Here is a 17,912-nt window from a genome sequence, read left to right as displayed (position 1 = left end):
ATTTATATTTAAAAAAAGGTAAGCCCTTCTGGCATGACAGGGACCAACACTGTTTGAATGAGTTTCTTTTGGCATTTCTTCTCAGCAGTGGTCGTTCCGAAATGCAAGTAGTTTGTTTGTAGCTTTGGTAAATATCATTTAATATAGAATATGACGTGAAAAAGTGTCTGTGAAGCCCTAATTTCTGTATAAATGATTTGATTTGAGAAAGAAACCGAAAATACGCTCAGATGAGAAATCAAATGACATTGCTACACAAATAGGTACTACATGTTTTCATAACAATTAATTTAATTTTATGTGTTATTTCAATATTTGTTCTTGATAAGGAAACTCCGTCTCGCTTTATTATGAGGTCACATTGATATTGGTTTGTTCATAATAGCGACCCGTCCCGACTTCGCTCGGGTAAAAACATAATAAATTATATACCTACCTATATATACATTCCTCAGGAATCAAGTTCAAGTTCAGTAGTTTTTGAGTTTATCGCGAACAGACAGACAAGCTTGGCAGAGGACTTTTCATAATATGTGAGGATATGGATGTTAATTAATAGATTGTGTACAAGCACAATCTTTGAACAACCTCTGTACAGACTGAAACATCGGGGCGTTTTTACAAGATTTTATATATAACGTTTACTATAAACAAGATTCCACTCGAGCATAGGATAAGGGCATAGCCCTATCCTATGTTCGGGTGGAATCTTGTAACTCAATTTTGAAGCAGATATCTTCAACCGATTGAGCTGAAATTTTGTACACACGTTCAGTTTGGTTGACAATGCATTATTATGATAAGCGTGGCCTGATAATACACCCGGAAACGACCCCAGACGTGAGAACTTCTCAACGGTTTACTACGCGAACATATTTTTTTGACGACCTCGGTGGCGCAGTGGTAAAGTGCTTGCCTCTGAGCCGAGTGGTCCCGGGTTCGATCCCCGGTCGGGTCATGATGGAAAATACTATTTCTCTAATTGGCCCGGGTCTTGGATGTTTATCTAATAAGTATATGTTATTGAATATAGTATCGTTGACTTAGTATCCCATGCCACAAGTCTAGAACTTACTTTGGGGCTAGCTCAACCTGTGTGATTTGTCCTAATATATTTATTTTTGTCTCACATTGAATGCAATAAGATCTCTCTAACAACAATAAAAGCTTGTGTCTTAAATAATATTTTTGTAAAAAATACTTATTTATTTTCAATATGACCAATATGTATGTTTTTTTTTTGGAGCCCAATCCAACTGATTTGGAGCCCTAGGGCTCCTCTGATCACACTTTAAGATCCCATATAATTGACCAAGCGAGCGAGATCTACAAGTCAACCTGGGGCAAAAATAAATTTTTTGTATGTATGTTTGCAACGCGATAACTTTCGAACCGTTTGGTCTGATTTTGATGAAACTAAAAATATATGTAGGACCTGCCAATAGAATTTTGAAGTTCGTGGGCCATCAAAATCGGTTAAGTCATTTTTGAAACAGTCACAATTTTGTAAAAACTCATCAAAAATTTATTGTGTTCGCGAGGTCTAAGTTCGAGGCGAACAACTACTTTAATTTAAAGAACATCGTTTTAATTACTTTCACCTGCTACTACTGGTGTCTGTAATTAAGAAATATGCGAAGGAATTTCACACATTTCCATTGTAAAAAGTGTTTGTTAGGAGCAAAGGATGTTAAATAAACATTTTTTAACAAATTTTTTAATAACGCGAAATAAACATTCAGGGGGACTACCGTGAAACACAAAACACGTAGCACGACATTGCGTCCACACGTTGCGTTCTCTCTTTCACACGATGCGTACACGATGTAGGAAATGGAGACTACGTGTTTATATGTTTCGCGGTAGGCCTTCTGGTCACGATCGGGAATCTATTTCAATAAAATTTTCTTACTAAATAAACTGCTTTTAATTATTCCATTAACAGTGATATAGTTACTATAATTAGTAGCATTACATATGCAAATAAGGAAAATACCTACTTATCCTGTGTGTTAGAGGTATCTAATACTCCATGTATTACAATAAATATATATATATTTATGTATATTTACATGTATAATATATTAGTCTTAACCAATTGACAACCACCGCTTCTCCAACTGTGACTTCAGAATGTAAATTATTGAAGACTTACCTAATAATAAACGTCAAAATCATCTTTTAATAATACGTATAAAAGAAGAGGTTTTTACTAATCAATGCCCAGTCTAAATCATAAAAGTTATAAACGCGAAAATTGGACAATAGTTTTAGGTCATTACGTGCTCAGATAAGAAAGGAATTTTCATAATTCAACCCCCAAAAAGGGGTAAAAATTGGGGGTAAAGTTTGATTAAAAATAACAAAAATCTTTACTGATCTACTTGAAAACTGGCATAAATGCTATGCAAAAAAAATAATGAAAGTTGTGTTTCAGGATTTCTTAAAATTTTACCTTTAGGGTAGTTAAATGAGGGTGAAAAGGAATAACGAATAATCCCATTCAAAATTTCGTCAACTAAAGATATGAGGAGACAGCTAAGCGGTAAACGCCATTGAATTCACGTTGTTACTGTTGATGGTTCGAATCCTGAAGTTCAATTATTAAATCTGATTATCTATATATAGGGTGATTTGAGAAAGTTTTACCCGAGCGAAGCCGGGTCGGGCAGCTGGTCTATACATATAATAAAACTGTAAGTAGGCTATGTCTGTCTGTACACAGGAGATATTAAAGAAAAATAATTATACAGGGTTTTAATGAGACTAATAGAAGCCAAAAGATTTTTTTTGATTTTTTGTCTGTATGTTAGTTTGTTCGCGCATCATGCAAAAACTATTAGATGAGTGGTTGTCATCTCAGAGCTGTAAAGCTGTATAGGGGATCGTCTAATTTAAAATCTATAATATAGGTTTCATCGCGATGCGTTGCTTAGAAGCCGAGATGTTGACAATAATAAGTTATTAGCGAAGTAAAATGAAATTAACGCGGGCGAAGCTGCAGGCAAAAAATACATTTCTGGTACCTCACACCAGAAATGTATTTTTTGCCACCACAGCCTTAGAGTGAAAAAAAAAAACTGCTTCAATTTACCAAAACTCCACAAAACAAATATATGTATGTATCAATTTGTCAAAAAAAAAAAACACGATCACTTGACGCATGAAATATTCATAATTAGATTTAATAAACAACACACACTGAATGCAATTGACATGACACTTGTTATGCACGTAACAATGGCCCTTTGTCAGCGTATCACGACAAAAAAAATATCTATAGATCATTGATCGATGCGCGAGCGCGCGGGGCGACATCGACACTGCAACTAGAGTAAGGCCGACTGAACTGTAAACATTGCGCGCGAAAGAGACTACGATATCGCGACGAAAGAGACGTGTAGATGTCTATCGGTGTCAGCTGTTAAATTGTTTTGTAAATCTTGCGAATGATTATACAATGCCAGACTGATTTGTTTAATGCCTATGCTGTTGTGTCTCAGGGAGGATTATTGACGAATTATTACGATTGTTATTAATAATAGGTCGTTAATGTTTACTAAGTTAAAATTTACGTTTCTACGCGGATTAGATAAACAATGCTGATAGCATATATCAACATAACAAAATGAGATACGGCCAATTATAATTTGCGAAATAAAGCGTAAAGCAAATAACATAGAAGAACTGCAATGATAATAGAAATAATATATCTTATTATATTTATCGCTAACTACGTTGTAAATAAACGTGTCTAAACATTTTCGTTTCGGACGTTATAATACAAGGTTATTAAAAAACCTTTTGACATGACAAGAGTCAATATGGTAGGAGTTTCTTAAAACAATTCTCTCGTAGTCTTTCAAGCTCAAATTCAAATTCAAGCTTTGAGCATTTATTAAATGTCACGTGACAATTGGCCGTGATTTGAATATATTTTGACTTTGACGTATAATCAAATCAAATTTATTAATTGTGACATTTTGTAACTCTTACCAAATCCGTGAAATGTATATGACGTTATTACAGTTTAAATGAAAGCTATTTATCTCCAAACTATTCCGAGCTGATGTCAGAAGTAATGAAATCCCAAGCTTTGCAATGTTCAATCCTGAATCCCAAATCATGTTGAAAATTTTGTTGTTCGAATATTTATGTGGACAGTGTTCTTTAGTTGATTTCAATCCTATTATATGTATATATTTTATATGTTACTAGCTATTGCCCGCAGATCCGCCCAAGGTGTACCTCGGGTATTATTCCAAATTTCATTAAAAGCGGCCCCGCGGTTTAATTAGCGTTGAATACGTGACAGTCAAACAGACGATCACATTTATAATATTAGCATGGAAGTGTGGTTTACTATATTTATGACAGACACAAGTGTATTTTTGGAAATTAAAGTAAATTTAAAAAGTTATTTTTTATTTATTTATTACACTTTATTGACAAAAAAAATATTATGATAATACGCGTCATGGTACTAAGCATTAGACTCCACCGCAAAAATAGGCACGTATAGCGATATCTTCAAACAAGTGCCACTTCTGCACTTCTTGCACATCCATGCATTACATAACAGTTGACACTGAATACAGTTTATTGAGATGGATCTTATAAATCTGCGGTAATATGACATATCTACGAGTAATTTTATAAAACATAGTACTTAATATGTGGATATGTTTTGCTTTATTGCGACCAATTGCATTTGGGTGAAGTTAAGTACGACACACATCTAGGTGTAAACAGATCGAAGATCAGCTGCTCTTAGGTCTAGCCAAGATCTAGTTGTGGCCACACTTCGTGATTTAGCCGGGGAATGACAATAAATAAATAAAATAAATAAATATATTAAGACAAATCATACAGATTGAGCTAGCCCCAAAGTAAGTTCGAGACTTGTGTTACGGGATACTAACTCAACGATACTATATTTGATAACAAATACATATACAGATAAACATCCAAGACCCTGGCCAATCAGAAAAAGATCATTTTCCATCATGACCCGACTGGTCGAACCCGGGACCAGAGGCAAGCACTTTACCACTTCGCCACCGAGGTCGTCAAATATAAATAAAAATACAATAAACAAAAGAACAAACAGTTTGTATTAAATTAAATTTAAAAAAAGAATAGGGGACCGAAATTGTTTCTGTTTTATCTTGGCAAATACTTTGGATAATAAAGTGATATTTTCATTAATCCTACTTAATTGATCAAGAAAATCAACTTGGGGCAAAAATATATATATTTTTTATGTATGTATGTATATATGTTTGTTCGCGAGGCATCAAAATAGATTAAGTCGTTTTTGAAATATTCACAATTTTGTAAAAACTCATCAAAAATGTAATGTGTTCGCGAGGTTTAAGTTCTCGGCGAACAACTAGTACCTATTAAAATGCGAAATTTGTGAGAATGTATGTGAGTATGTTTCTAACTCTTTCATGCAAAATCTACTGGACGTTATTGAATTGTTATAAAATTTTAGATAGAATATAACCTGGAATAACACATAGGAAACTTTTTATCCCGAAATTCCCACGGGAGCGAAGCCCCGGGGCGCAGCTAGTGATTCTATATTTGTGAGGTGTATCATAGAGGCATCCAATTAAAAATCAGTTCGGTTTTCTATTGGTTAAGAGTGCCATAATTGGGCCGAGCCAGAATTTTAAAATTTGCCTCTGTTTAAAAGTAATTGATAAAAATATTGATGGTGGCGCATAGTGTGCGCCGCTCGGTACACTCTTAATAATCCTCATATTTTTATGGTCATCTTTGCAGATAAAAGTTTAAAACAATAACTTACTATCTTCTTAAACATTCATAATTGTTTGACTGATTAAGCTATCTCTAAACGACACTCGATTATTTTAACAGACCCTATTGCTAAGACATTAAAGTTCAAAATGCGATCGTAAAAAGCATTGTAACAAGTATTTGGGTCAACTCGATAAGACAGTGTCTTCTATGCTTAAGATATAACTTCGCTCGGGTTAAAACATAATAAACTATTGGTGAAAACGGCATGAAAATCCGTGCAGTCATTGTTGAGTTTATCGCGAACAGACAGACAAACAGACGCGACAGAGGACCTTGTTTTTTAATATGTACCTAAGGATCATTATGTACTGTACAAAAAACATTATTGAGATTACGAAAAAAATGTTTTTCGCACATATTTTATTTAAATTGCCCGGATTTTCGCACCCGAATTTCGGGATAAATAGTACCCTATAATTTCCTCAAATTTCATTTCAAAATTGAGTAACAACCTCGCACACTGTCTCACTCACATTCGAACTTTGGCATCCATCCATACTTAACGCATTTGTCATATTCACACTAATATTATAAAGGCGAGATTATGTTTATGTTATGTAATCTTGCATAAATTTGTATCTTTATTTCGCCGCAATAAATAAATGCTATTTTATGTACAAAGATAAAATAAATTGCTTTAAAATATAAACGCCTGCAAGAATAATGCAAGCAACAGAATTCTGAAATAAATTCTTTGCTCCAGCAAAGTGCTCAGGCGTTGGTGGCTTGTGTAAATCCTTTTCGCGAGTCGACACTCTCGATAAGACTCATCTAGTAACCACAACTCATTTAAATTTTTCACTGGCCATCAAATTTCAACAACTTAAGATTTAAATGGTTTTGTTATAGATGCTTTTTAACTAATTTTGATAATAATGAGATGATTATATATAGGTTGTTTCAATTCCCGCTCGATTCCAGAATTTTTTCATGTCATTATTATTAGCAATTTCATCTAATTTCATTTAAAATGTTTTAGGGTACCGTAGCTAAAAAAAAAGGAACCCTTAATTCAACACCTCTCCGCATGTTCCCAGTTGCTTTCGAGGCCGTGACGCCGCGGGGTCAGCGTAAAAGCAATAACACAATTATAAAAAATTGAGAATTCTCAACTTGCTTGACGTTAGCACTCATTGGGAATACTATCGCCTCTCTATAGGCGTGTATTTAAGTCGCCGTGTACGACTGGAGTGGTATATTCTAGAAAACCACACGCCTCAAGTCAATATCACCAACCTACCCAAGTTCAAATTCAAATCATTTATAATTCAGAAATTAGACCTTCACAGGCACTTTTTCTCGTCAATTTTTACATTTATAGTTATTTCCCACAAGTTACAAACTAATGGCATTTCGGAACGACCACTGCTGAGAAGAAATGCCGAAAGAAACTAATTTAAACAGTGTTGGTCCCTATCATAAAACTCATAGTTCATAGCAAACTCGCCCCTATTACCGCGGCATAAGATCCGTGGAGTAACGTGACATGCGGCCGACAGTACACTATCAATATCTCAATTTTAATGGCGTAGCAGCTCGCAGGAAATTAACCGGTGCAGCGCAGAAATGGGTCGGGACCAGGGTTGACTATGACCCGGTTATCAAAAGAAAGAAAAAAATATTTGAAAAAACATGAGTGTTAAAAGAAAAATGTAAGCTAAATGTGGATGTATAAAAATTTATATAAATGAGAAGCATATTATCTACATAACAATAAAGTAGTAACAGGTAATTTACACTAAGTAATTCATAAAATTACAACAATTTTGTGATTTGATAAGCTTTTGCCCACGGTTACGCCCGCGTGAATTTCTCACCGGAACATTTACTTTTCCGGGATGAAAGGTGCCCTATGTCCTTCTCCATACTTCAAACCACATGTGTTTAAAATTTCAAAATAAATTAACAAACTTACTTTCGCATTTATAATATTATTAGTTAGGATTTAACGTGTAACCACTGAACTATTCGATTTATCGTGTGTTAAAAAGAAAAGTATGGAGAAGGCAATGTCAAACCACTCCATTAATAATGCCAAGGAAGTTGTTGTGTGTGTTTCATTCCACGTAATGACCACGACCCTCAGCCATGAGGAATACGACTATGAAGAAGAAAAAGAAACATTTGCAGTGCACACGTAGCGTACCAAACAAAGATGGCAACCCCTAAGTCGAACAGTGCCCTACATACAGAATTGTTCACTTAGTTATAATATGGTTAGAGCCGGGTTGATTTTCAAAGGCGACGTGCATGAGACAGCAGTTATACTATGTGTTTGAAAGAAGAATAGGAAAAAATGGAAACGGATTTTGTGGCACGATGACACACTGAAGTACAAGGCAGACGTTTTGTCGTATCGAGACCTTAAAAGCAAAGTCGAGAATAGTAAGCGTGGCGTATACTCCACTGACAAGAGGATAAGAGAAGATGACTACTATCGACCTCGGTGGCGCAGTGGTAAAGTGCTTGCCTCTGAACCGAGAGGTCCCGGGTTCGATCCCCGGTCGGGTCATGATGGAAAATGATATTTTTCTGATTGGCCCGGATCTTGGATGTTTATCTATATATGTATTTGTTATAAACGGAGTTAGTATCACATAACACAAGTCTCAAACTTGCTTTGGGGCTAGCTCAATCTGTGTGATTTGTCCTAATATATTTATTTTTTTATATATCGCCCTCCCTTCGGTCACATGACCAATAATTTCAAGCAATCAATAGCGCAATGCCAAGTATTCGGTACCTTAGATGTTCTGCTGTAACAATTTATATAATAAAAAAAACTAACTACACTAAACATATAATAAAACTGACATGCATTTGTGTGGCGCAGTGCACAAATAGTCTACAGCTCAGCTACACGCTACCACAAAATACATAATAGAACAAGACGCTACCCACTAGGAGCACTGAGCTGATTTTCAAATGGGTGACTGAGTGAGTGTGCTCGGACGAGATTTGAAAAATTTTAATATTGGGCACAGGCCAAAAAAGAAAAAAATCAAATTATATAAATGTAAAAATAAAGAAATTCAGGAAAAAAATAATTTAAATTGGGTCGTAAGGTCACGAGCCGATCCTGTACATTATCAGGTCATGCATGTCGTAATAATGCGTTGTCATGGAAACTGAAGCCACTGTAGTAGAAAGCTTCAACTCTGTCTGTAGTACAAGCAGCAATAGGCGACATTTAACTTGCAAGATTTTATAACAGACAGACACATAGACCGTCAGACAAATAAAAAAAAACCGGACAGATGATACTAACAGCTTGCGAAGGTATTTTTTCTAGTGACTTCGTAAATTGGTAGGGTTTCATCATTTTCCACATGAATTACAACGTCATATGGGTTAGTTTAGTGTTGTGTTACCATAACAGATGTTTGGATTTGTCGTGTGATCATGGTTTTTTGCGACTTTTTATCATCTCTAAGAGTCATGCGCCATTTTTCAGTTGTGCTCCGTTGCGAAGACTCGGTCGACGATGCAACTTTATGCACCGGTAATCCTATGCTACTAATATAATGCGAAAGTTTGTGAGGACGTATGTGTGTATGTTTGTTACTCTTTCACGCAAAAACTACTGGACGATTTGTTATGAAATTTGGTACACGGGTAGAATATAACCTGGAATAACACATGGGTGCTTTTTATCTCGAAATTCCCAAGGGAGCGAATACCCAGGGCGCAGCTAGTAGGATATAATTTGCAAAGGTTGAGGTAGCTTGACGCGCTGCCGACTGTACCTGTCTCTATAAGCTACACGCGATGACCCGGTTCTGTCTGCGCGTAACTCACTGATAACGATCGAGTACAGTCGACCGCATATCATGTTACCCTGCAAATATCTTTATGCCGCAGTAATAGGGGCCAATTCGAAACGAACATTATTCGGTTGATGTGATGTCGAATGTAAATACCTATACTCTTCTTGTTTATTCTCCTGCAATTTCAGATTTACAGTCACGTGTGAAGAATTGTTCATTTGGACAAGCTTATATTTTTAGTTTCAGTCTGTCTGTCTGTCTGTAATCAAATCTTGCAAGATAATTTTTACCTAATTCCGTTTAGTCATCCGTATAATCCTACCATACTATTAATATTATAAATTGCGAGGTTGTGTGTATGTTTGTTACTATTTCACGCAAAATCTACTGGACTGATTGTTTTGAAATTTGGTACACGGGTAGAATATAACCTTTTTCGGCCTTCCCCTACTTGTTTTTTCATTTGATAGCAAATACATAATCCTTCTTACAACGTTATACTTAATTCAATTTTTTTTTAACTAAAAAAAATATTTTTTTTACACATTCTGCCCAACGCATACATCTACCATTTATTTGATGTTGTTCTACTTCTTTTTCCATTTAATTTCAAATCTTTTTAAAACAACTTACAACGTTCATTTATTCCCCATGTCAAAGAAAAAAAAAAGTTTTTTTTTTAAGTTAAAAAAAGAATCAGAAACTGCTGAACGGCGAAATAAGTTACATGAAAAAAAAAAAAGAAAAGTTTCATAAAAAAACAATACAAATTGATCGTGATTTTAGAATTATCAACGCTAATTTCTCCTTCAGCGGACCATTCCGACGTGACTCAAACAGACATTACCTTAAAAGTTTAATTGCTATAAATACGTTCGAGGCAACATTCCTCATTACACGCCCTTTTGTTTCGATGAATCAGATCTAATTGCGTATACTTTACATGTTTAGTTGTCCGTTAGTCATCATCTCAAGTATTTGCAAAGGCGATTTAGTTTTATTTTAGCGCGAAACCGATTTAGTACACAGTTTAGTCATCCGACCTTTTCACCATCATTTCATAGTATACAAGTTTATTTGTTAGACAAATTAACGGATTAGAACAATTAAGAACAATTACGGATGAAAAGATTTTCATGAAACATGGCTAAGAACACTCGGAATAAAATTGTCTATGACACAAAAAAAAAAAAACTAAACGAAATCGGTTCATCCGTATGGGAGCTACGGTGCCACAGACAGATACACAGGCACGTTAAACTTATAACAATCCTCTTTTTGCGAAGGGGGTTAAAAAAATAACAACGAACAACTAAGCGTGTGGGACATATATGTATATGCATACCACAGCTTACCCAAATTTAGCGACCAACCTAACCATAGACAATCGCATTATTATGATTGCCTTTGTCATACGGCCAGGACATAACCGTTAGTCTATGATGATATAGGCATGGTACATCCTGTTGGATTTGTAATAGTGGCAAATTTATTATTTGACGATCTCGGTGGCGCATTGTTAAAGTGCTTGCCTCTGAACCCGAGAGGTCCCGGGTTCGAACCGGGTCATGATGGAAAATGATCTTTTTCTGATTGGCTCGGGTCTTGGATGTTTATCTATATATGTATTTGTTATAAAATATAGTAGCGTCGAGCTAGCATCCCATAACACAAGTCTCGAACTTACTTTGGGGCTAGCTCAATCTGTGTGATTTGTCCTAATATATTTATTTATTTATATTTATTGAAATTTTGTCGAAAACGAATAATGTTTTTTCAAGTCAAAGTAAAATATTTAGTATGCAAAATATTTTTTTATGCACGATAGTTTTTTAGTTTATCGTGAACAAACAGACAGACGCGACTGAGAATTTTGTTTTTTAGTATATACGTAGTGATAGCAATGGTAGTAGGTGTAGTGATAGTGATGGTCTGTCCGTCCCTGATGTGTGCTTAGTATTTAAAAACTATGCAATTATTTTGATGCTGATATTTTTTCACCATCATCATAATTTCAGCCGCTTTGTATCACAATGGCATTCCAAATACAAGTTTGTATTTATAACAATGGCAGCTATGCTATGTGCAGGAAGTTCTTTAATTCCTTGCCCAAAGACCTTCAACTGCTGCCTCGTAAGAAGTACTTAAGAGAAATGAAAACGTGGCTATGTAACCAATGTTTTTATTCAGTTAAAGAGTTTTTTGATCGACCCAAACATAATTGACATTTGTTGAAATTTGACATTTTTATGATAAATAATAACGTAATTAATTATTGCATGTAAACAATCATTCCTATTTTATGTTAATATGTTTTTGCATGGCCGGATTAGGCTTGTATGATGGACAATATAATGTATACAACAACTGATGTAACCACATTTATGCAGAAAGTAATGAGTGTTTGTGCCCAATGCCAAGCATAGACCTCTATTGGCGTACCACCCTCCTCTGATCCATGTATTAAAATATCCAATATTAATAACAATACATGTTTTTTTTTTTTTAAATAGAGTAATTCAAGTGGATTTTTTGCATAATATTGCACCTGTGCGATGCCGGGGCGGGTAGATAGTATAAACTGGAAATAGGTCAGCGACTGGCGCAGTAATCGCAGCTAAGATCTCCACCGGATTGGCGCATCCGCATTGCATTTGATCTACCTAGACACAAATGTTTATGGTACAGTCTCGGCGACAAATTATTAACAAGAATTCATTAACAAAAGGCATACTATCTAATTGACCGAGCGAGCGAGGTCTACCATTTACTTGGAGCAAAAATACATTTTTTGTATGTATGTATGTTTGTAACGCGATAACTTTCGAACCGTTGTTGGTCTGATTTTGAATAAATTTAAAAGGTATGTAGGGTCAATAGAATTTTTAAGTTCGAGGGTCATTAAAATCGGTCAAGTCGTTCTTGAAATATTCACAATTTTGTAAAAATTTCGCGAGGTCTATGTTCGCTGCTAACAACTAGTATTATAAATGCGAAAGTAAGTTTATTTGTTCCCTCTTCACGGTCTGTCTACTTAACTGATCTTCTTGAAATTTCGCATACATATAGTTTGAAGCATGGAGAAGGACATAGGGTACTTTTCAACCCGGAAAAATAACTGTTCCCGTGGGAAGTTGCGGGCAAAAACTAGTACACTATACGTATAGCAATTTTTATGTCAATTTTTTTACATAAAAAATTTTAAAAAAACAAACAACCCGCTTGCATTCGACAGATTGTCGTTTATTTTTCAAGGGGAAGGGTGTTTTGAAAATTCTGATGTAAAGCGTCATTCATAGCGATAACATGACATGAACAATTTTTGTTTCAAATTAAAGTTTTTTTCGCCGACCGCTGTGATAAAGAAACACACACACACACGCACACACACATTTTAAACACAAAATTGAATGGCTACACTATGACTAACATTGTCTGTTACAATAATACGCATTACCCAAATAAAATGAAAACGTCCAATCAAATCGACCTTTAGAGCCAACACAAATCTAGATGTTCATAATAAAATTTTAAAGAGTTTATACAAAATTTTGAATTCTTCAAAAACGACTTGACCTATGCCTCACGATCTTAAAAATTCAATTGACAGGTCCTATATACCTTTTAAATTTCATCAAAATCAGACCAAAACGGTTCGAAACACACCTACATATGTTTCGATATATCGTATACGCGATACAAAAAAAATATTTTTGCCCCAAGTTGACTAATAGACCTCGCCCAATTCGCTCGCTAGGTCAATAATTCCAGTAGTAAAACGTCAGCGCGCGACTGTACATGCATAATGCATGTAATCGAGCATTGTTGCCCTTTTTGCGTAATAGGACCAGATGTATGTATAACAATAGCACTGGCAATAGCAACCATCTTCATAGCTTTGTGGAGTTTGCCGAAGTTTCAAGTACACATATTATATTTTGTGCTTTTGGTTTATGTATGACTTTATGTGGCAAATAGTTATTCACTTCAAAAATAAAAAAATTGACACAATGTATATTCATAATTTTATTAATCAAACATATTTAATTTGTAAATGTGGTAATGTTTGTTTTTAAAATGTATCGTACTAAATTTATAAATGCGAAAGTTCGTTGTATGTTTGTTACGCTTTCACGCAAAATCTAAAGGACAGAATTTTATGAAATTTGGTACACGGATAGAATACAACCTGGAATAACACATAGGGTACTTTTTATACTGAAATTGCCACGGGAGCGAAGCCCGGAGGCGCAGCTAGTATTTCTGTAAAAAGACATGAAAATATGTACCAATTTTCAAGGACATACCTAAACAAAGGCATCGTTATTGCGTAATATACTAACTACATAGCAATTGTGCATATATATATATCTATACATATATATCTTTATACCTTTGTTGAGTGTGTCGACTGTCGACGCGGCGACGACGGTTCAAGTAGCTAGGAGCTTGGATGCGCAGTGGGTCGTGACGTACTTAAGTTTAAGTTAAAGTAATCCTGCTAATATTATAAATGCTAAAGTTTGTGAGGATATGTGTGTGTGTGTGTGTGTATATATATTTTGTTACTCATTGACGCAAAGTCCACTGTATGGATTATTAATAATATTTTTTTAAAAAATTACATGACTTTATTCTTTACGGGACAGACAGAGCCAGGAGTTGCGAAACTCGTTCTTCGTTAATTGGGATTAAACAGTGACAGGTTGCTAACCCATCGTTATGAGAAAAATCTACAGTTTAAACAATTTTCCCTTGATTGATTTTTACAATTTGAGAAGAAGCAGCTGGCACATCTATCTCTTAGACTAGCATGGAAGATTTGCTCAGTTTATTCTCAAAATTGCGATGTAATTGGAAAAAATCTTTTTAGTCGTTTTTATGTCACATATTTTTTTGCAATGAAGTGGAGAATCACCCATTGCGTGTATATACTCGAGCTCTGGAAATATTAGGAAAGCAGACTCTGGACTCCAACGACAAATATCCGAGGAAATAACCGGGCATGCCGGCAATGTCCTTCTGGCATGATAGGGACCAACACTGTTCGAATGAGTTTCTTTCGGCATTTCTTCACAGAAGTGGTCGTTCCGAAATGCCAGTAGTTGAAACACACACAACAACTTTCTTGGTATTATTAATGGAGTGGTTTGCCATTGCCTTCTCCATTTCCCACACAAGTTAATAAGAATCAACCAGTGTGCAGGTTTCCTCACGATGTTTTCCTTCACCGGAAGCAAGTGGTGGACGATGAAAACTACTATACATGAGTCATATTGGTATACAAACTCATGTGGCACGAGTAGGATTCGAACCTGGGACCTTTCGATCCACCACGTCTTAACCATTTACAACACCACACCGCTCAGTAGTTTGTAGCTTATGAGAAATAAAGAACTATTTAATATAAAAATTGACGTGAAAAAGTGTCTGGGAAGGTCAAATTTCTGAATAAATGATTTGAATTTTAATTCAAATTACGCCCGATTTTCAATATTCATTTCGCTGCAACTTTTGAACGGCTGAACCGATTTTGATCAAACATATCTAAGAACAACAGGGTAAAAATTAGCTATCAAATAAAAAAAAACGCATCCATATCGGTACACCCGTTGATGAGCTACGGTGCCACGTACACAGACAGACAGACACACTTAGCGGTCAAACTTATAACATCCCTCTTTTTGCGATGAGAGAGACAGAGGTTAGTAAAATATGGCGTCGAGGTAATCGTGCGCAAACGACTCATTGTGAAATAAAATTCAAATCAATAAATTCTAAGAAATTAATACACACTTCCGATGAATATTTAGATACCTATTAATTAATCGATTTCATTCAATCGTATCGACTTAATCATTGAAAGGGACGGCATCAAACCGTGACATTTTCTATGATTTAGCTTTTTGTTTAGACAGTAGAGGATGGATATTATTCAAGGATAATAAAAGTTTATTTATTATCCATTAATTATTTATTTTATTCTATTTTTTATTATTTTTTTTATTTTGAGTCTTAGTAATAGGGTACCGTTTTACCCCTCGGGTACGGTACCCTAAAAAAAGACCTTCGAATTTGATCAGCGTGCTGTGAGCCCACTAATTGTCACAAATTCTACATCCGCTGCCGGCCGGAACCAGCTTAATTAAGTTTTGTTTTGACATTACATTGTTGTCAGAATTTCGATATTTGTTTTGAAAATTGCAACAAAAAAAATATTCTTTTTTTGCTCACGGTTCAATGAAAAATCACATCCAAACTTTTGTATTTATGATCACAAAATATAGTCTGTCTGTCTGTACATAAAATAAAGCAAAGGACAAATTCAAAAATTAAACAAGAGTTTTATAGAGTTTTCAACAATAGACAGTGGGATTCCGAAGGAAAATTTTGGTGTAGTTTGTTGAGGTTAATTTTTTTATGTAGGGAAAAGCTGTGGTCGAAGCCGCGGGCAAATGTTCGTGTCTCTTATAAACTTATGTAAACACCTGTCCTCGTCGTTCATATTATGCCAAAAACTGGTTTATATTCCGTTTTACTCATTAATTAATCATTGAATCACCTGCCAATTGTAAATACTGCTAATTTTGGCGGGATTAATTCCTTGGTCATATCTTGGCCAACATGTGGGCCAATAAGAAAAATAAATACCTGTTGACCCCTCCACTAAAATAGGTATGGAAGACAGCGTAATATATTGGAAATATATTTACAACCTTTATTCCTATTGACTTTGGCACAATGTGGTCAACAAGGAAAATAAATTTATTGTTATACCCCAATGAAAATTATAATGCATAACAGAACTCGAACTCGAAGTGACAGATTGGCATGGATTAAGCAAGTCCAAGATTAACATTAAATATACATATGTATATTTGAAGACTGCGAAAAATAATGATAAAGAAAAAATAATATACCTAATAAAAAATAATTGATTGACCTGCCTTGTTTATAATAACAGCGACATCATTCATACTAATGACAGAGCATTCTTGGAAATAGTGACTTCGTCGACCTAGATTTAAAATTTGTAAGGTCCTCACTAAATTGAAGCAAGTTACCTTGCTTATGGGCTACCGTTTTTTTATTTCTACTTTAAACTTATATATTACTACATTATATAAAACAAAGTCGCTTCCCGCTGTCTGTCCCTATGTATGTTTAGATCTTTAAAACTGTACGGTTACGGTTTACTGTTGTTACAGTTTTGTTGTGGGTTTTTCCAATAGATATTAATAAAATTTTCTATTTATTAAATGCACTTTTAGTTTGTTTGATAGTTGACTGATAGAGTGGCGTTAACCATTTGTCCATCCATCATTTGTACATTTTTTTATTTTATTTTGTGTTGACTGGAATCAGCTCAATAAAAAATTTTATTTTGTATTGAGTGTTTTTGAGAATGTTGTCACTGCCACACAACATTCTCAAAAAATCAAAAATTATTTACTTTCCCTAAATAGGGTACAATTTGATATACATGGCTGGTACGTTGCATTTAAGAACCTCTAGCCATAAAAATAGCATGCAAATTAATATAAATTATTTTATTATTGAGTTTGTTCAAATCTCAAGCTACACTATTTGATAGAAATGTTACGATTTTTCTTAGGCTTTGACTAGGCGATATTTAGGAAAAAATGTCCTTTATAGGACAAATAAATGCTTATTTTCTTGGGATCTGTCTGTTTGTATGTCAATTCTACTATCAACACCTACTTAATGAAATTTCATGTGGAGTGAAGATGTTTTTGATAACAAAATAGGATTACTTAGACTGTTAGATAAGCAGATACAATAAACTTTCAAAGCAATTTAAAATTTGACGACCTAAGTAGGTAAGCTATAGGTAGGTATACTTTCTTCAAAGGGCATATTATACAAAAACATACAATGGACTATAAAAATTGTCCTTTAAAATTTTTTTTTTAGAGTTCTTGACAAGGGATAAATTTCAGGACACAAATAGAGTGAAATTATTTCGTAAATTCATATCACCGACGGCAAATAAACAAAGTAGCTTACAGGTTAAACATTTCACAGACAATTATATATTTTCAAAAATAATAACAGTGAATAAATTTAGATTTTAGAGGAAAAAAAATGCTTTTCGTAAAGTTAAGTTTTATTTCATTTTTGTTGTTCTTCAATGAATTATCCACACCAATGATTTATTATTGAATCATAATTGTAACTATCTTATCGGCATACCAACAGATAAGGATAAAATGGAAAACTTTGTCAAACAATTACTTACGAGGATTAAAAATGTAAATAACCCTAGGGATGTGCTTATTAGTCATCCGGTTCGAT

At 34.6% G+C, this 17,912-nt stretch overlaps 1 protein-coding gene across 8 annotated transcripts in view; it reads right to left on the bottom strand.

Annotated features, from left to right (window-relative positions):
- Window positions 1-17,912, bottom strand: part of ena (enabled) — a 49,630-nt gene that overhangs the window by 30,762 nt on the left and 956 nt on the right. For 4 of the 8 annotated variants that reach the window (XM_053764974.2, XM_053764975.2, XM_053764973.2 and 1 more), the window contains exon 1: window positions 3,095-3,338. The exons of 1 other annotated variant lie outside the window; for it this stretch is intronic. The gene's annotated coding sequence lies outside the window, so the exon portion shown is untranslated. Of the gene's footprint in view, window positions 1-3,094; window positions 3,348-17,912 lie in introns of those variants that run through there. 3 more of the 8 variants (XM_053764981.2, XM_053764977.2, XM_053764976.2) reach the window with 2 other exon arrangements.

This window comes from Plodia interpunctella, chromosome 26 (genome assembly GCF_027563975.2).
Source record: "Plodia interpunctella isolate USDA-ARS_2022_Savannah chromosome 26, ilPloInte3.2, whole genome shotgun sequence".
NCBI lineage: Eukaryota > Metazoa > Arthropoda > Insecta > Lepidoptera > Pyralidae > Plodia > Plodia interpunctella.
The sequence above is the reverse complement of the archived record's forward strand: the minus strand, read 5'-3'. Positions and strand labels throughout refer to the sequence as shown.